The following is a 21,538-nucleotide window of genomic DNA, read 5'->3' as shown; positions in this document are numbered from 1 at the left end:
TAAAAAAATATTTTTGTTACAATTTTCAGATGTTTAATGACCAAAGTCATTAATTAATTTTTAAGCCACCAAGCTGAAATGCAATACCGAAGTCCGGCCTTCGTCGAAGATTACTTGACCAAAATTTCAACCAATTTGGTTGAAAAATGAGAGCGTGACAGTGCCGCCTCAACTTTCACGAAAAGCCGGATATGACGTCATCAAAGACATTTATAAAAAAAAAGAAAAAACACGTTCGGGGATATCAATCCCAGGAACTCTCATGGAAAATTTCATAAAGATCGGTCCAGTAGTTTGGTCTGAATCGCTCTACACACACGCACGCACGCACGCACGCACGCACGCACACACACACACATACACCACGACCCTCGTTTCGATTCCCCCTCTATGTTAAAACATTTAGTCAAAACTTGACTAAATGTAAAAAACACCGTACGACAACTGCATCTTGCTGGAAAGCGAGCATTATGCACATGTATGTACTGGTCGGTACTGACTACTTGTCTCCGAAAACCCCTGAAAACCTCATCAAAACTTTTAAAAATTCGTCCTCAGATCGTGTTTTGTTACATATTAGTTTGAAATCATGACTTATTCATGGCTTTATTTTTGTGTTTGTGCGAGGATTTACGAAGGAGCGGAAGCACTTATCACGTGCTTTCGATTTGTTGCGACCCATCTCGTCATCGGCGCTTTTCTGGAAATGACCTGCGCTTGGTTGGAATTCCAACAATGGCCGCCATTGTAGGAATTCCAACTTTGCGCTAGAAATGTACCGCGCGCATAGTGAGAATTCTGCTCTTTCTTAGAATGCGATGTAAAATGACACAAGTCATGATGGCCCATGATGATCTTTGTGTTTTAAAGTGATCAATGCTTAGTCTTGAAAAACGCACCAAACCAACCGATAACTTCGGCGGGCTGTTCGTGACAACACAGTTCAACGACCCATCCTACTCAACCAAAACGCACCAATTTACGTAATTTTTAACGTTTCAGATCTTACATTTTACAACAACAAAAACACATAACAAGAGTGTTCCGATATAACTTTTCACTGGTAACTATCGATTGTATATTAAACTCACACAGTCTCTCTGGGCTGCAGAGACTCCATTACGTCCCTTAAATTTACTGAGTAGGCTCTTGTCACTGCATGGTAATCTAGGCTCTTGAAATGTAATGTGCAAGTCTGTGCGCTATATTGATGTGATTGATTGTTGCAAAATGTTGATTCAAATTAAAGATGATTTCCGACTGTTGTAACAAACTAACACTCTACTCTTCTTCTTCTTCTCTCCGTTGGGACCGGGTTTATTTGATAAACGTAAGTGGTCCCGCGTTGATTTTTACTCTGAGAACAAAAAAATCATTGTGTTCAAAATAGATCGAGACAGCAGCAACTAGCTAGCTGTATGCGCTGAGTGTCACTGAGAGAAGTCAGTCAGTGTTACACAGTGTACCCCCCCCCCCCCCACACACACACACACACCCCCAATTCAAGACTTTCCCTGTATAAGACCATAGACCTATATTAGATAAGACCTTGCTTTTTCATATACCTTACTCATGACCTGGAAGAAGGTTGGTTTTTTTTGTGCCAGTCGAAGGGTAGCCATTTCTAGAACGAGGCAGCTCGTTTCCGGAAATGCGGCGCTTTGTTGAAAATCAAATGAGGTTTCGGAAAATCCCAATTATTCCAACTCAGCCTTGGATTCTTACTTTGCGCCCAACATCTTAACAAGAGTTTACCTCCCTTGCATTGAATTGTTGCATCGGACGACTTCGTCGAAAAGGGTGCTTGTAGCATGAATCAGGCATGAATTTTCTCAGGCATGTCCAAAACTTCACTTTGAAGATAGATTTAATTAGTTTAGATGGGTTTTTCGGAGGTTTTGGGTTTTCGGGGGTATTCGGAGAAAATAAGTACCCGTACTGGTTAGTCATTTAGTCACCCAGCTGCGATCTATTCCGATTGAGGGCGTCAAAAATAGTTCTGCAGTAAACCTTTTCTTGGGTCAAAATGTCCTGCATTTTAGAAGTTTTCATTGCGGTACTGGTTGTAACAACAACATTTTAGAGTATTTTGCATAATTTGAAATAGGTTTAACTTGAAAAAAAAGAGAAGAGAAAACCACTTCGCAACTGACGTACTTACACACGGCTCGTCCGCTGCCACCATTTTGACAAAGTCCGCTGTACACTTACCCGGAAAGTCAGCATTTAACACATCAAACATTAACATGATTTGATTTGAATAGTAAATTGAACTGTTGAAACTGTTACCAAGAATTAACCCGCGCTCAACATAACATGCTGGTATTCTTTACTGAGTGATTTTGTTCATGTGTCGTGATGTTTGGGTGAAGATGGGGAAAGTGCAACGGTAAGTGACTCCTTTTCCTGTGTGATTTAATGCCTTTCTTCAGGACCGTTTCTCCATGCTTTTGCAAAAGAGACTTTCTGATAGTGGGGGAACAACATGTATTTCAAAAAATAGTAAGCTTATACAGACAGTCTCTGGAAAAAAAAAGCAGCTTTGGTTTTTCTTTGTAAAATAGCAGACGGAGCGATGACGAATCGGGAATCTCCGAAGAGTAGACTTTATTTTTGGCAAGCTATTGGGGTCTGACTAATTACTACGCGACCGCACGCGACCACACGCGACCTTGCACTACCTTGTGCGACCTCAAACTAAAGCATATGGAGGTCTCCCTATTGACGTCATCACTTCGTGCGCACCGGGGCTTGGAGGGCAAGAAGCCACCGCGCCGCTTAGCGAAAACATGGAAGCGTGGTGCCGATCGCGAAGTTTCGCTGCGGCGATTCCGTATTTGCGTCGACGATTTGGCTAAATTTTATTCAAGATGGTGAATACTTGTTGCATAATCGGTTGCACAAGCCGAAGCAACAAGGAAAATGCTCTTGCATTTTTCAGAATTCCGAAAGTCGACGCTGGAGTGAGGAACACGATTTACTGGAGAAAAGAAGGAGAGCGTGGCTGAAAAAAATCAACAGGAAAAACATAAACATAACTTCTGTGGATGCCAAACCAGAAAAACAGTATTAATTTTACTTATGTATCTATATGATTTGTGCTGGCAGGAATGTGTGTAGTTACTTTTTTGTTTTTGCTTTCTGACTGAAGTGTGTATTATTGAAAACATTTTCAAGGGCTCAACACTGTTCCTTATTTGATCTTGAGATATGATGCTTAGTATGTGGGTGCATGTACAGTTCTTTTCTTTTTACACTTTGACAGTATTGATGTGTGAACAGTTGTTGTTCATTGATTCCAAACCTCAACAGCAGTATTAATTTTGCTAATGATTGAAACACCGATTCACTCGCTTTTTGACTGAAATGTGCAGTTTGAAACAAGATTCAACACTGCTTATGTTAATGCCATAGCTTTTTGACTCAAGTGTGTGCCTTAATCAATGCTGGTTAGCATGTCTGTATAGTTTATTGACAAGTGTGTGATTTAAAACAGAAACAAAACTGTTTATGTGGATGCCAAACCTGAAACACAGTATTGATTTGACTTGTGTACAGTATCTGTATGACTTGTGCTGGCTGGCATGAGTGTAGTTCCTTTTTTTGCTTCCTGGCTCAAGTGTGTATAATTCAAAGCATTTTCAAGACTCAACACTATTCCTTAGGCCAAAAAAAAAATAGGTGTGGTTACGGTAACATAGCCAAAAAAAATAGGGTAGGTAGGTAGGCAATCACTTTTTTTTTTTTAACTTTTTTTTCTAATGTGTACAAATTAAACCTACTTGACAGGGAAATAAGTGTGCGACTCGGGCGCTTTCGCTTTCATTGCGTTTTTTGCACTGGTTTTTTTTGTTTTTTTGTTTTTTTGACAAATGTAATAAAAAGTTATAGGATCGGCCCCTAAAAATAGGGTAGGTCGGGTTACCGTAACCACACCTATTTTTTTTTTAGGCCTTATTTGATTTTGAGATCTGATGCCAAGTGTGTGTGTGTACAGTTCTTTTCTTTTTTTCTCACTTTTTTGTCAGTTTTTCTATGTAAACAGTTACTGTTCATTGATTGGAAACACTAATTCACTCATTGTCAGACATGTGATTTTTGACTGAAGTGTGCAATTTGAAACAGATTCAACACTGCATATGTTGATGCCATAGCTTTTTGACTGAAGTGTGCAATTTGAAACAGATTCAACACTGCTTATGTTGATGCCATAGCTTTTTGACTCCAAGTGTGTGCCTTAATCAGTGCTGGTTAGCATGTCTGTACAGTTTATGCTTTTTTTTTATTGAAGCATGTGATTTTAGTAAGAACTAATAAATACATTGTTGTTGCAGTAACGTTTTTGTTCTTAAGACTTTTTTTTTTAAAGCTTGCGTGTGTCTTATCTGAGACATTTCTTAATTGTGAAGAATCTGGTGAGTGATTGTCAGAATGAGTGTGTATCTGTGTAATGGCTCCTTTGTTTAGTCAACAAAGTTAATATGTTGAGCCCAGCTGTCCTAAACGGAAAAATATGTGTCTGGTTTGTCTCAAAACAGTGACGTTTCACAAAATTTAACAAAACTGTTGAAAACACACCTACTGGAGCTAACAAAGGCAGAGATTAGGTACAAATCAAAAGTAATGTGTTAAATATCACACTCACACCAGCTTCACATTCACAGAGTGACAGATTGGTAAAAATTAAAATACATATAATGTGTTCAACGCTTTATTTAACTGAACTGTCATTGTCAACATATATATAAAAATTAAAAACAAAAAACACGTAACACTGAATTCAGGGAAATGTTTAGTTACTGTCTTCAGCAGCACTAAAGTAAAACGAAATAGAAAAAATAAAAAAGAAGAACAAAAAACACACACACACATTACACATTTACAGGTTCACAATAAATGTTCTAAGGTAATATCAAAGTAAGCACTAAAGCAGACACCAGACTTGATCCCAAAAAGGAAAAAAGAATCGCTTCTCCAAACATAAACATACAAAGTTAGAAATACCATTTCTCGAATAACAATGAAATGAAAACTCACACACACTGAAGCAGAAATAATAGGTAATCTAAAACTAAAGAGCTTCACACATAAATATACAAAGTTAGAAATAGAACTACAAGTTCTTGAATAATAACAAAATGAAAACTCATGCACACACACTGAAGCAGAAATTATATGTAATCTGAAACTAAAGAGCTTCGGTCAATTTCTCCAAGTATCGCACTTTAGCAACGTCACTCAATGATGTAATGTACTTCTCTTTTGGCTGGTCGACCGTTTTTGTTCCTGATTTTGACATTATTCAATTAAAACACTCCCGAATCATCGAGCGGCGCACTAACGCTACTAGCCGTTCCGCTTCTTGCCCTCCAACCCATTTCTGCGTATCACGTGACACCGCTCCGAAGTACGCAAAAGGGAGACCTCCATACATGTAATATTGTTATATATATAGTATCTTCACAACATTATCTGACTTTATACCAAGTTTTAAGTCAAAGAAATTAAAAATAACGGAGTTATAATGTATTTTGCGACGAGCTATCGAGCGAAAGTGAAAGCATCGTGGTTCAGCGTCCGACCATGTTCGCATTGATTTAAGAACGCAGGCTCAACCTCAAACTAAATAATATTCATGTAATATTTTATATATCTAGTATCTTCACAACATGATCATACTTTGAACCGAGTTTTAAGCCAGAGAAGTAAAAACAAAGTTAATTCTGATGCATTTTCAAAGAGCTAGCGAGCAAAAGTGCAAACATCGGATTTTTGCGTCCGACCATTATTTAGTTTGAGGTTGATCCTACGTAATGCGAACATGGTCGGACGCTGAACCACGATGCTTTCACTTTCGCTCGATAGCTCGTCGCAAAATACATTATAACTCCGTTATTTTTAATTTCTTTGACTTAAAACTTGGTATAAAGTCAGATAATGTTGTGAAGATACTATATATATAAAAAATATTACATGTACATGCTTTAGTTTGAGGTCGCGCAAGGTAGTGCAAGGTCGCGTGCGGTCGCGTAGTAATTAGTCAGACCGAGCTATTGGGAATGCGGGGTACGCAGATGGTTGTGATCGCACGGTGCCGTCGCTATAATCAATCAATCAATCAATCAATCAATATGAGGCTTATATTGCGCATATTCCGTGGGTACAGTTATACTTCTAAGCGCAGGGAATTTTTTTTAAATTTTTTTATGCAATTTATATCGTGCACATATTCAAGGCGCAGGGATTTATTTATGCCGTGTGAGATGGAATTTTTTTACACAATACATCACGCATTCACATCGGCCAGGCCAGCAGATCGCAGCCATTTCGGCGCATATCCTACTTTTCACGGCCTATTATTCCAAGAAACACGGGTATTTTGGTGGACATTTTTATCAATGCCTATACAATTTTGCCGCCAGGAAAGACCCTTTTGTCAATCGTGGGATCTTTAACGTGCACACCCCAATGTAGTGTACACGAAGGGACCTCGGTTTTTCGTCTCATCCGAAAGACTAGCACTTGAACCCACCACCTAGGTTAGGAAAGGGGGGAGAAAATTGCTAACGCCCTGACCCAGGGCCGAACTCGCAACCTCTCGCTTCCGAGCGCAAGTGCGTTACCACTCGGCCACCCAGTATATATATAGTTTAATCCCAAAGTCGGAGTATAACAAGACTAGCAGTAACCCGTGCACAGCACGGGACATTCGAGAAAACTAAGACAGGATATAGCAAATGTTTGTACTAAATGTATAGTTTTCAACCATTCTTGTCGAAAGATGAAGTAGAAGCATAATCAAGGTAGGTAGAACATCATTTTTCTTAGAATAGCTGAAAAGTACACACACTCATCTCCCCGTCAATGTTAAAAAAATTAGTCAAAACTTGACTAGATATAAAAATAATATGTACATTGTCATTTCGATATTCATGCACCAGCATTTCACACACCATTTGCTTCTTCACACTTACAAGAAATAACAAGTCGCGTAAGGCGAAAATACAACATTTAGTCAAGTTGCTGTCGAACTCACAGAATGAAACTGAACGCAATGCCATACTCGTAGCATCGTCAGTCCACCGCGCACGACAAAGGCAGTGAAATTGACAAGAAGAGCAGGGTAGTACTTGCGAAAAGCCGGATATGACGTCATCAAAGACATTTATTGAAAAAATGAAAAAAACGTATGGGGATTTCATACCCAGGAACTCTCATGTCAAATTTCATAAAGATCGGTCCAGTAGTTTAGTCTGAATCGCTCTACACACACACACACAGACACACACACACACACACACACACACACACACACACACACACACACACACACACACACACCACGACCCTCGTCTCGATTCCCCCCTCTACGTTAAAACATTTAGTCAAAACTTGACTAAGGGTAACAAGTCGCGTAAGGCGAAAATACAATATTTAGTCAAGTAGCTGCCATTTTTCAGCAAGACCGTATACTCGTAGCATCGTCAGTCCACCGCTCATGGCAAAGGCAGTGAAATTGACAAGAAGAGCGGGGTAGTAGTTGCGCTAAGAAGGATAGCACGCTTTTCTGTACCTCTCTTTGTTTTAACTTTCTGAGCGTGTTTTTAATCCAAACATATCATATCTATATGTTTTTGGAATCAGGAACCGACAAGGAATAAGATGAAAGTGTTTTTAAATTGATTTGGACAATTTAATTTTGATAATAATTTTTATATATTTAATTTTCAGAGCTTGTTTTTAATCCGAATATAACATATTTATATGTTTTTGGAATCAGGAAATGATGGAGAATAAGATAAACGTAAATTTGGATCGTTTTATAAATTTTTATTTTTTTTTACAATTTTCAGATTTTTAATGACCAAAGTCATTAATTAATTTTTAAGCCACCAAGCTGAAATGCAATACCGAACCCCGGGCTTCGTCGAAGATTACTTGACCAAAATTTCAACCAATTTGGTTGAAAAATGAGGGCGTGACAGTGCCGCCTCAACTTTCACGAAAAGCCGGATATGATGTCATCAAAGACATTTATCCAAAAAATGAAAAAAACGTTCGGGGATATCATACCCAGGAACTCTCATGTCAAATTTCATAAAGATCGGTCCAGTAGTTTGGTCTGAATCGCTCTACACGCACGCACGCACACACGCACACACATACACCACGACCCTCGTTTCGATTCCCCCTCGATGTTAAAATATTTAGTCAAAACTTGACTAAATATAAAAATGATGTTTACCATAAGGTTTAATCAGTATCATGAGGTCTAGGTACCCCCCGCGGGTTAGGGGGAAAAATTTACCCGATGCTCCCCAGCATGTCGTAAAAGGCGACTAACGGATTCTGTTTCTCCTTTTACCCTTGTTAAGTGTTTCTTGTATAGAATATAGTCAATTTTTGTAAAGATTTTATTCAAGCAGTATGTAAGAAATGTTAAGTCCTTTGTACTGGAAACTTGCATTCTCCCAGTAAGGTAATACATTGTACTACGTTGCAAGCCCTTGGAGCAAATTTTTGATTAGTGCTTTTGTGAACAAGAAACAATTGACAAGTGGCTCTATCCCATCTCCCCCCTTTCCGCGTCGCGATATAACCTTGAATGGTTGAAAACGACGTTAAACACCAAATAAAGAAAGAAAGAATGAGGTCTAGGTGAGGCTAGAGTGGTGGTACCAAATATGTTTCGAACCAAAGACCAAACCATAACCAAACCATAACCAAACAAATACCAAAATCTAAGTACAACATAACTAAACATACCCCTCCCTTTGACTCAAAGATGCTTATTCACCCCCACACACCATATGTTCTTTTTTTCACAATTCTTGCACACACACACATAACAAAGCTATAGTTGTGTACATTGCCAAAAATGAGAATTAGTTTGCATTGTACATATACCCCCACCCTCACCCCCAGACAAAGAAAGTTTCTCTGTTTTGTAACAAAATAGAAACTTTATTAATTAAACAAAAGTATGCGTCCCTAAACAAAATGGATACAGATACACACAGTGGTTACAAAATGAAATGACAATGACACATTTCCATCAGGTCTTCTGCAAACATGCAGAAACACAACCTAGTTCACAATCAAATTCTGACACATGTGACATGTCTATCGGACTACATTAGCAACGACGTAGCAGTACAATCTATTCCACGTCAAATATCATTGACACATTTATATTAGGCTATCAGCAAAGATAAAGCAGTACAACCTACTCATCTAACCCTTTTGAATGGTGTTTCTTGACATCAGGAACATCTTTTAACAATAGGAAGGTTTCCGCCAGTTATCTCTTTGAGGTTTTGGGTGCTTACAGAGTACCGTGCCCCTTGCCGGGGGGGGGGGGGGGGGGAGTAGGGGGGGCATCAAACATCGAGGTCACAAGCAGGGTCAAGGGGAAGGTCGGCTGGGCGGACAGGAGACTATTCTATGAAACATGACAGAATAAGAGAGAGATGTGAGTGTCATAATGAACCTTTTAATGTACTCGTTTAGATTTTATGTTAACAATTTTATGAAACATGACAGTATAAGAGAGAGAAGAAACAAGTCGCGTAAGGCTAAAAAAACCAACATTTAGTCAAGCTCAGTCGAACTCACAGAATGAAACTGAACGCATTGCAGTTTTTTTCCGCAATACCGTACACTCGTAGCATCGTCTGTCCACCGCTCGTGGAAAAGGCAGTGAAATTAACAATCCAGAACAGCGCGGTAGCGGTTGCGCTGAGGAGGATAGCACGCTTTTCTATATCTCTATTCTTGTTAACTCTATGAACGTGTTTTTAATCCAAACATATCATATCTATATGTTTTTGGAATCAGGAACGGACAAGGAATAAGATGTAATTGTTTATAAATCGATTTCGGAAATTTAATTTTAATTGTAATTTTTATATTTTTAATTTTCAGAGCTTGTTTTTAATCCAAATTTAACAAATTGTATATGTTTTTGAAATCAAAGAATGATGAAGAATACGATAAACGTAATTTTGGATCGTTTTATAACATTTTAATTTTAATTACAATTTTCAGATTTTTAATGACCAAAGCCATTGATTAATTTTTAAGTCTCCAAGCTGATATGCAATACCGAAGTCCGGCCTTCGTCGAAGATTGCTTGGCCAAAATTTCAATCAATTTTATAAAAAAAATGAGGGTGTGACAGTGCCGCCTCAACTTTTACAAAATGCCGGATATGACGTCATCAAAGACATTTATAGAACAAGTCGCGTAAGGCGAAAATACAATATTTAGTCAAGTAGCTGTCGAACTCACAGAATGAAACTGAACGCAATGCAACGCAGCAAGACCGTATACTCGTAGCATCGTCAGTCCACCGCTCATGGCAAAGGCAGTGAAATTGACAAGAAGAGCGGGGTATTAGTTGCGCTGAGAAGGATAGCACGCTTTTCTGTACCTCTCTTCGTTTTAACTTTCTGAGCGTGTTTTTAATCCTCCATATCTATATGTTTTTGGAATCAGGAACCCACAAGGAATAAGATGAAAGTGTTTTTAAATTGATTTCGACAATTTAATTTTGATAATAATTTTTATATTTTTAATTTTCAGAGCTTGTTTTTAATCCAAATATAACATATTTATATGTTTTTGGAATCAGAAAATGATGGAGAATAAGATGAACGTAAATTTGGATCGTTTTATATATAAAAAAAAATTGTGTTTACAATTTTCAGATTTTTTTTTATTTTTTTATTTTTTTTCCGTCCCTACACCTGTTCCTTTGTCCCGTTGTGCTCTCACACCGCCCCGTCCCTGCACTCGCTGTTCCAACCACCTCTGAATTTCGTTCCGCTGCCAGACTTGTCGATTTTACAGACGCTCCAGGGGGAGGAGGGGGGGTGGAGGGGTGGGGGATGTCGGGTTGCTGCGGTAGGCTACCCTCGGAAGATGACACTGCACTTCTGCTGAGTCACTTCGAGGGTGTTCGACGGTGTTCAGTAGTGGGTCTGTCCCGAGCTAACGAATACAGCCCACTACCTACTATGCCCCCTACAAACGACATTTACTTTAAGTCGCGGAGCCAGACTGAGTGAGCGTCCCCTCCAGAGAGCAGACCGCCACCACGTCCCTCCGTCGACCCCCCAGAACGTCACACGTTGAAGACTGACAGCAGAACTACTATTCAGGGAAGGATCGAACAGGAACACTGAGACCAAGGTCACCATGAGAGCTCCGGGCATGAAGGGCCACAAGAGCAAGGACAATTTATATTTTGGATGATTAATGAGATGAGGATGATTATGATGATGCTTTGGATTTCCAATTTGGTTTTTGAGACTACGTGACAGGGCAGCACTCTACGCTTACTGTCATAATATATCCTGGCGTCAACCAGGCCCGAGAACTGCCGCACCTGCGGTGTTGGTCAGGTATACAGAACCTGAGCACCCTCAAAGTCGCATTCGAGAAATGAATGACACTCGGATGTGTGATCCAAGCCTTCCCATAGGAACCATAGCACTTCCACTCTGTGTAGGAGCCGGCCGTAGCCCGAAAAGCCCACATGACTCTGATGGGATTCAAACCCACGACCTCCCGGCCCGCAGCTCAGTGCGCTAACCACTGCTCTTCGGGGGCCGGTTATTTTCAGATTTTTAATGACCAAAGTCATTAATTAATTTTTAAGCCACCAAGCTGAAATGCAATACTGAAGTCCGGGTTTCGTCGAAGATTACCTGACCAAAATTTCAACCAATTTGCTTGAAAAATGAGAGCGTGACAGTGCGGCCTCAACTTTCACAAAAATCCGGATATGACGTCATCAAGGACTTTTTTTGAAAAAAATGTAAAAATCTTCTAGGGATATCATACCCAGGAACTCTCATGTCAAGTTTCATGAAGATCGGTCCCGTCGTTTTTTCTGTATCGCTCTACACACAGACACACACACACACACCACGACCCTCGTTTCGATTCCCCCTCTATGTTAAAACATTTAGTCAAAACTTGACTAAATGTAAAAATGAAAAAGAACGTCTGGGGATATCATACCCAGGAACTCTCATGAAAAATTTCATAAAGATCAGTTTAGTGGTTTACTCTGAATCGCTCTACACACACACACCGGGCACACACACACACACATACACCATGACCCTCATCTCGATTCCCCCCTCTATGTTAAAACATTTAGTCAAAACTTGACTAAATGTAAAAAAGAGAGCGATAAATATGAGTGTCTAACTTGCATTAATATAAGGAAACCAGGATCATTAAATGGTTCACAAGCACTTGTTTCCTTTTAAATGTGTTTCAGGAAATTTGCAAATTTCCTAGAATTTTTAGGAAATTTATGAAATCCTTGAGTGAAACAGGAAATTTACTGACATTTTCAGGGATTTCGCAAATTTCCTGGTTTTGAGAAATTACTGCAACATATATATATATATATATATATGGCTATCACATAGAACTGCAACCCTCTCTCAGTAGGCCAGGCACAGGGGAAACCGGAGTAGCACCAGCGAATTTCTCATCACCACAGGTGAACTCCTAAGTCAGTAAAAATTGAAAAAGGTAAATTTACCAGTACTTAAGAAGTCGAAGGTAAATTGTAGTTCTACGGAGTTCTAGCAGCACCGAGAGTTCCTGGGTTTGATATCCCCAGACGGGTTTTTTTTTTACATTTCGTCAATTTTTGACTAAAATTAATGTTTTAACGTAGAGGGGGGAATCGAGACGAGGGTGTGGTGTGTGTGTGTGTGTGTGTGTGTGTGTGTGTGTGTGTGTGTGTGTGTGTGTGTGTGTGTGTTTGTGTGTGTGTGTGTATAACGCGATTCTGAGAAACTACTGGACCGATCTTCATGAAACTTAACATGAGAGTTCCTGAGTATTATATCTCCAGACATTTGTTTTAGTTTTTGGATAACTATCTGTGATGACGTCATATCCGGCTTTTTGTGAAAGTTGAGGGGGCACTGTTTAGCTCTCATTTTTTAACCAGTTTGGTTTAAATTTTGGTTAAAGGCACAGTAAGCCTCCCGTAAACCATCACAGAGCTCCCCGAGCGTCTACATACAGTACAAGCATACTTCCATTTAAACGCTCACCAAACGGGAACATCCTGGCTGCTTTCTGTCGAGCGTGAGAAATTTCCAAAGAATTTATTTTCGTAGACTTGGTGCTGTACAACAATGGCGCCTCGTTTTGGTGCTGGACGGCTGTTGTGAATATTCAACTTACCGGAAATCACGCCCGGACAGTAAGCCTCCCGTAAACCATCACAGATACTGTCAGGCTTTTACACACAGTACAAACACCCTTCCATTTGAACGCTCACCAAACGGGAACATCCTAGGTGCCCTACGTAAAGAGCGAGCAATTTTTAAAGAATTAATTTTGCAGATTGTCAAAAATGAGTTACTTCCCTTCGGGTCTCATTCTATCGATGTAAACTGGCGATAGCCGTGGATCGATGATTATCAGAATGTTTTTGGACCGTGGTGCGTTTTTGCGCTAGACCTAACTTTTAAAATCTAAATAATAAATTGACAGCTTGTTACACAAACATTCTTTAATCATAAAAGAATTCTTTTTTCATCAAGACAAGATCAGTACAATTCGAAGTTTTGAAAGTTTGAAAAAAGAAAAGCCCGGAAGCAGGATCACGCAAGGGTCGTAGCAGACGACGGTTTATGCATATCGCCGTTCCTCTCAACAGTCAAAAGCCATCGCTAGAGTTCTTGTGAACCACAGCCGTTTGTTTCGTGCATAAAAACGTGCTATTGTAAATAAGCTCACATCGAGTCGCATTCAAATGACTAACTGACAGACGACTACATTGTGAAACAAGAGGCGAAGCCATCAAGGCTCACGTAAGAAATCGACAAACAGTAACACAAACTCAATCACTCCGTCACACATACACATACACACACACACACACACACACACACACACACACACACACACACACACACACACACACACACACACACACACAAACACACACACACACACACACAGTAAGCATAGGTGACACTGTGCAAGAAAACGAGACACTAGATCTAGATCTGTCTGTCTGCATGTAACCTACTTTTATTCCCCCCTCTGCTTCTTTACCTCTGTAAACTTGTAGAGCTAGTTATTTTTCGATAATGACCCAGCAACCAAACAAATAACGAGCCAGCAACAGCCTGAATCCTCGATAGTGCAATGGGTTGAGAAGCTGTTCTGTTTCGGTACTACTTTTGCGACTGAAAAGTTCCAAACGCTCTAATGTACGAAGTATACATTTCTGGAGCAAACAATACAAACATACCGCATTTAAATTAACAACTACAGGCCTGAACACATGAATCTCCATATAAAATCCATGAGTTCGGTTGTTTTCTGAATCTAGATCTGCTGTGCACAAACCGTTCATCACAAGCAAATTCCCAAGGCAAGTAACTCATACGCTAGCCGACAAGAGTAGTTCCCCTTCTTTTAACGCAGTTTCTTCGACAACACTGACTGCAATCCGACGGTCAGTTTTCAACAATATTTCATTTTATAAACAGATCACACGCAACCAAATGCACACATCTCATCAATTTAAACAACATAAAGCGGTTTCATACACTATTTTCCCCAGAAAACTGAACTTCATACAGTAATTAACGTTGGAACACGGGTGCAAAAGTTCGTCTGCTAGTCCCATTTGACAAAAGAACATTATCTTAAGCGATACTAAAACATAAACAGAACACACAATATCTGCCTTTACCGCCACAGCAGAATAACAGCTTATCTGTGTACTTGATTTTAGTCTAAAACAGGGAAACAGACAAGAAGTGTTAACAGAATGGAATGATTTGCACGGAACTATACAACCGCGCATTAATCGATCGCCTGCGCAGGTTGACTGGTTGAGTGATTCGGATTCGATCAAACTTTCGCACAAAAACTCCTGTTTTCTTTGAATAACTGAAGAAAGGGTGAATAAAGAGGTTACACACCTCGTCTCAGTGATTATTAAAAATAATGGTCTCAGTTCGCGGTCATGAAAAAGCTCGCTGAAGCTCGCATTTTTCATGATCCGCTAACTTCGACCATTATTTTTAATAATCACTGAGACTCGGCATGTAACCTCTACATACACGACTGCCAACTAGTCTCGGCCCGCTCAAAATAACAATGACCGAGACATTCCTTCGCGTGACGTCTAACCCTCTTACGCCATAATGTGACGTCTTCAAATGACGAAATGTTAGAGTTTCTACCACAGACATACACACGCACGCACGCACGCACATACGCACATACGCATGCACGCACAGACAGACAAAGTTACGATCGCATAGGCTACACTTACGTGAGCCAAAAAGGAAACTGGATCATACGGGTTCTTGATGGCTCAGGGGTAAGATAAACCACGCAAAAATAAATTCTTTGAAAATTGCTCGCTCTTTACGAAGGGCACCTAGGATGTTCTCAAGTGGTGAGTGTTTAAATGAAAGGGTGTTTGTACTGTGTGTAAAAGCCTGACCTTTGGGAGGGCGTCAATCCACGATGAAGACCGAGAAGTTTCAAATGGAAGCGTGTTAAAGTTATTGTAATTCAATCTGACGAAGATCTCTTTCCTGCTTTCATGCGATGGTAAACAGACAGAATTGGTTCTGTTCTGTTCACACACTACTTTCAGTCCACCTACCTGCAAGGGTCAAGTCCCAAGAAATATGTCTCTGTATTCCTATCGTATCACTCTCCTCCTGTTTTGTTTTCTTTCACATACATTTTCCCTTCTTTTTTGCCGGGTTTCTGGACAGCAAATTAAAAACAAATTCTTTTCATCACAAAAGCGATCTTTGGAATTGACTGACGTAGTCCGAAAGAATTCATGCATCAACTTACGTCACGTATTCGGCGTCATCACTTCGCATACCTTATGGTCTCGGTATTTCGTTGGTACTTCATATTTCCTACTTGTAAAATGACCCTCAAAGCTAACCGAGACTAGTTGAGGTTGTATCAATGCGCCTCGCCAGCAGGTTGTTAATGGCTTTTTTAGCGAGTGGTTATCGACAATTAATGACCGGTAATTTTTAATGAGTTGGGGCATTCTGACCAATCACAGGATCTGTTTCATTAAAACGCCAACTCGATTGAATTACAGATACGTTAGTTTTTCATACTCACATATACTTTGTTGTATACTGATTTCAAAAAGACAAAGATATTGCCTAAATCTTACAACATTAGATGCTGAAACTCTTCATAGCTATCATAAACTTGGTCGAAAAATGATTGCAACAGATTTCGCATCCACATTAAAGCATTATTTCCCGTGTTATTTCATGCAAACTGTATATGCCAGTAAAGGCCGTTCACTTGACCATCTGGATCACCTTTTGGATTACAGATTTCGTTTGCAGGTACCACGTGGCCGCCGCTCAATTAAGGGTACCCTCAAAATCGACTGGACAAAAACGGTAGGGCCCAATTAAAAATCCATCAAAAATCACAATAGACAAACCTTTGAAACGTTTACATACGAGCGCGAGAAGAAAGCCGAATAAATTATCTACCCAGAAAAGGTTGTTTTGTTTAGCTAGCTTGTGTATTGCGTGCGCTATGCTATACTACAACCAATACTACGAACAGGAACTGAGGTTTCAATAATGTGAGCTCGGATTGACAGAGAGAGAGAAAGAGAGAGAGATATGCCAACGTGGTAAAGCTCGGGAAAAAGTAAAACTCACTTTACTGCACAACTTGAATATATCATGTCAGATTTTTTTTTTACCGAACAGCGAGTAGGCTACATGTAATCAGCAGGCTGCGTTTAGTAGAAAAGTGGAGAACATCTCTTCCCGAACACGAATCTCTGACTGGCTGACACGAACTCGGAACCTTTTTTTATAAAGGTGAGCCGCCGCGCGCAGCGAATACGAACTCCAACAGCTTGCGCGTTGGCCGTTGCGTCGCGTCAATTCTGTTTCAAGTCGTTCCGTTCCGTTACAGTCGAACCTGCCTTTGCGACCACGTCTTGATCATGAGCACCTGCCTATTACGACACCCTTAAAAGATCCCCGACGAGACTTTTCCTTAATGATTCACTTTTCAATAGCGATCACCTGTCCATAACGACCAGTTTTCTTCGGCCCGTTGGGTGGTCGTTTTAGACAGGTTTGAATGTACCCAACGGCAACCGTCACGTGATATTTAAAGTAATGACATAGTTCGCCTTCCAACTTGCTTTGTTATTGGAAGTTGTGCGACCGACTGGTGTGCGTGGTTCCACGGAACTTTAAAAGATTGACATATTCAAAGTGTGCCGCAAAGTAAGTGAGAGTTTTCACCAGTTCTCTTTTTCAAAGCCGAGAGCGTTACTTTGGCAGAACACTGCCGGACCTCTCTCTCTCTCTTTCTCTCTTTCTCTCTCTCTCTCTCTCTCTCTCTCTCTCTCTCTCTCTCTCTCTCTCTCTCTCTCTCTCTCTCTCTCTCTCTCTCTCTCTCTCTCTCTCTCTCTCTCTCTCTCTCTCTCTGTTGTTGTGTGTGTGCGTGCGTGTGTGTGTGTGTGTGTGTGTGCGTCTGCGTGTGTGTGTGTGTGTGTGTGTACGTGTGCGTGCGTGTATGTTTGTGTGTGTGTGTGTATGTGTGTGTGTGTGAGTGTGTGTGTGTTGGATTGTGTGCGAACGTGATTGCAGGCATGCGGCGCGCGTGTGTGTGCGAGTCGACTTTTCTTTTCCTTTTTTTGTTGTTGACATACATGTACATTTCAATGTGGTGTTTTTTTGTTACATTATGTATTCGTATAGGTAATGTTGTAGTTTGTAATACTGTATGATTGCGATTGACGATTGTCCTTTTATTGTCTCTATTTTTATGTCTTAGTAAGTTAGTTTAGCAGGGACAGATTGTAAGACTAGGCGTGAGCCTAAAATCTCCATCCTTGAGTAATAAAGTTCGTTCGTTCGTTATCTCTCTCTCTCTCTCTCTCTCTCTCTCTCTCTCTCTCTCTCTCTCTCTCTCTCTCTCTCTCTCTCTCTCTCTCTCTCTCTCTCTCTCTCTCTCTCTCTCTCTCTCTCTTCATTTCCAGCAAAAATATAACTATCTTTGTGAAAATCACACATTTTGTTTGTGTCAGAAGCAATGAAGACTATTGTCAACAACCCTGTAAGTATGTCTGAAATGTTTTTTGCATAACCTTGAATGGTTGAAAACGACGTTAAACACCAAATAAAGTAAAGTAAAAAATGCTTTTGCAGTTTGACTTCGTAAACTCTTTTTGTTTTGTTTTTGTACAATAGAATCTAAAACCGTTTTCTTATTCGAAACCTTGGACAGAATATGGCGTTTTCATTGTTCATCAGTTGTGACCAGAGCACACATACTGTAGTGTACTGAATATGCATCTTATATATATATTTAACACACGCCAGTAAATACAGCACCCTATACTCACGTGACATGTAAAATTAACTTCAGACTGACTGTTTTTTCGCCAATTTCAAGCGGTACAATTATCTTGAGGGAGAAAATCATGGCAAGATCTTGCAATTGAAGCAGATTTGTGATGTAATTCGATCGATTCTACCCCAAATTCGAAAACGCACCGAGCGGTTACGTCCCTTGAATATGAACAGAAATATTTTGCGTTGAAGCTAATTTCAAAGTCAAAATACCATTTATCATCACAAACTAGGATAGGGGGAGGGTGGGGGGGGGGGGGGGGGGGGGAAACATGGTCCAAAATTCGATCAGCAGCACCGTGCGTTTTCGAATAAAATCGAATTTGGGGGATAGTCACATTCATGTCACGTGAGTATAGGGTGCTGTATTTACTGGCGTGTTATTTAACTGAGCACAACTCTCACAACAGTCCTGGTTTGGTATTGTGGTGTAACAAGACAGAACTGACTAAATTTCGATCCAGTTGACTTTCCCCGGTGTTGTATATATTTTACTGCAGGGAACAACCTTCACCGATGAAAAAGAAGAAAGAGTAAAACTTTAACATGTCAGTGAAAATGAAGGCTTTGATTGTGGACAGATATGCTTCAGTGTCTCAGAATATGTATGCAGAAAAGTGCGTAATTTGGGTGAGTGCTGCAAGCTAATCAGTGTAAACTGCTGTCATCATGCAGTGAGTCTTGCATTACCGTATGTTAGTAATGATCTGGCTGTTCATCATTATGTGTGTATATTATATATATATACATGGGTGCAACTCTGCCGGCTACACGCCGGCAGCCGGTTTTTGGTTTCATCGGCTGGCCGGCAGTGCCGGTTTTTGAAAAGTTGACGAGCATAATAAAAAAAACCGCGTTAAAATCGGTCAATTTTAGAATGAATAGTATGGTTTACTTTGTATGTTTTTGTTCCAGGAGAGGTTTTTTTTTGGCATTTTAAATACTAAACAAGTCGCGTAAGGCGAAAATACAACATTTAGTCAAGTAGCTGTCGAACTCACAGAATGAAACTGAACGCAATGCAACGCAGCAAGACCGTATACTCGTAGCATCGTCAGTCCACCGCTCACGGCAAAGACAGTGAAATTGACAAGAAGAGCGGGGTAGCAGTTGCGCTGAGAAGGATAGCACGCTTTTCTGTACCTCTCTTTGTTTTAACTTTCTGAGCGTGTTTTTAATCCAAACATATCATATCTATATGTTTTTGGAATCAGGAACCGACAAGGAATAAGATGAAAGTGTTTTTAAATTGATTTCGACAATTTAATTTTGATAATAATTTTTATATATTTAATTTTCAGAGCTTGTTTTTAATCCAAATATAACATATTTATATGTTTTTGGAATCAGCAAATGATGGAGAATAAGACGAACGTAAACTTGAATCGTTTTTAAAAAAAATATTTTTTTTTACAATGTTCAGATTTTTAATGACCAAAGTCATTAACTAATTTTTAAGCAACCAAGCTGAAATGCAATACCGAAGTTTGGGCTTCGTCGAAGATTACTTGACCAAAATTTCAACCAATTTGGTTGAAAAATGAGGGCGTGACAGTGCCGCCTCAACTTTCACGAAAAGCCGGATATGACGTCATCAAAGACATTTATCAAAAAAAGGAAAAAAACGTTCGGGGATATCATAGCCAGGAACTTTCATGTCAAATTTCATAAAGATCGGTCCTGTAGTTTGGTCTGAATCGCTCTACACACACACACACACACACACACACACGCACAGACACACACACACACACACACACACACACACACACACATACACCACAACCCTCGTCTCGATTCCCCCCTCTACGTTAAAACATTTAGTCAAAACTTGACTTAATGTAAAAAGCTGCCCCTGTACCCCGCCAGGGGCCTGCCGGCCCCTGGACCCCAACTTTTGCAGGTTTTTGGAATTTTCCAGGTTGCACCCATGTCTCTATATATAGCTAACACATTCTGAATACTCCCAATTCTAATTTCGGTTAAAATACGGAAGTCCTTGGGATGAATCATACAACTGACTTTTCCTTACCTTTAAACCATGCAGGCCGGGCCACGAATGACTCGACTCTTCTTGCACTTGACTGTTCAGGTGACTGAAATATAAATAAAGACTGATAAAATTTAAGGACATTTTCTGATTAATTGTTCGAACCATTAGTCTAATGAAGAAGCTGTTGTTTTGGTTTTGTTGAAATTATGGAAACGGATTGTCAGGCATAAAAACAACAACAAGACCTGCAGTAATTATACAACCACCAAAGCAATGGGACTGAGCGCATTATTTCATTTGTTTTCTCTTAATTAATACACACAAACACACAGGCACACCCTCACACCTGCGCGCATAGGAGTTACCACTGTAATCACATTCACTGTTTGCCGTGATTGCACAGAACACTTGTGCCAATCACTGACAGTGTCAGTGTTGATTGCTATCTACAGACACCACTTGCATCACCCCTCTGAACAGGACTAGGTCTCTTACCAGTAGTCACGCGATGACAGGACAAGTTCGGAAATTCCCATGTCTAATATTGGAAATACCTTCGACTGAGGTCAGCATTACCTCATCGTTTGGGTAGGGTGATAGCTGAGATGTTAAGACACCCACATCCACTCTCTCTCTCTCTCTCTCTCTCTCTCTCGCTCTCTCTCTCTCTCTCGCTCTCTCTCTCTCTCACACACACACACACACACACACACACACACACACACACTCACACACACACACACACACACATTTCGTCTCATTTTAAAGCAATAAATCCGATGAAGTATCACAAAGCAGTATTCAAAGTACGAAAGTTTATGGTCTTTAGCTTTTCTAGACAACGGTGAAAAGTTCAAGAGAGAACAATCGAAGGGAGGCAAATCCACTAGAAGCTTATTTTTGAGAAACAAGGCCATTTTCGAATACCCATACTCTGAAGTTTGCTGTTGGGTATTTGCCAGCAGCTCCGGAAGATGTTTTTACCTGTGAGATTTTGCAAACTGAGACATCCTAGAAAGTTCTAATGACTTACGTGGGAATAGTTTCAGTTCCAGTGTCGACTTGGTCAGCCCATTTCACGCACTTGAAGTTTGACTGAAACAGAAAGAGAAAT

General features: G+C 40.1%; 1 protein-coding gene across 2 annotated transcripts in view; it reads left to right on the top strand.

Moving 5' to 3' along the window:
- The first annotated feature begins 2,189 nt into the window (after positions 1-2,189).
- Positions 2,190-21,538, top strand: part of LOC138956282 (uncharacterized) — a 43,236-nt gene continuing 23,887 nt past the window's right edge. The window contains exon 1 of one of the 2 annotated variants that reach the window (XM_070327679.1): positions 2,190-2,389. The gene's annotated coding sequence lies outside the window, so the exon portion shown is untranslated. Of the gene's footprint in view, positions 2,390-17,215; positions 17,301-21,538 lie in introns of those variants that run through there. The other variant, XM_070327678.1, reaches the window with a different exon arrangement.

Source organism: Littorina saxatilis, unplaced genomic scaffold (genome assembly GCF_037325665.1).
Source record: "Littorina saxatilis isolate snail1 unplaced genomic scaffold, US_GU_Lsax_2.0 scaffold_309, whole genome shotgun sequence".
In the NCBI taxonomy this organism is placed as follows: Eukaryota; Metazoa; Mollusca; class Gastropoda; order Littorinimorpha; family Littorinidae; genus Littorina; species Littorina saxatilis.
Note: the sequence above shows the minus strand (reverse complement) of the source record. Positions and strands in the feature narration are given on the sequence as shown.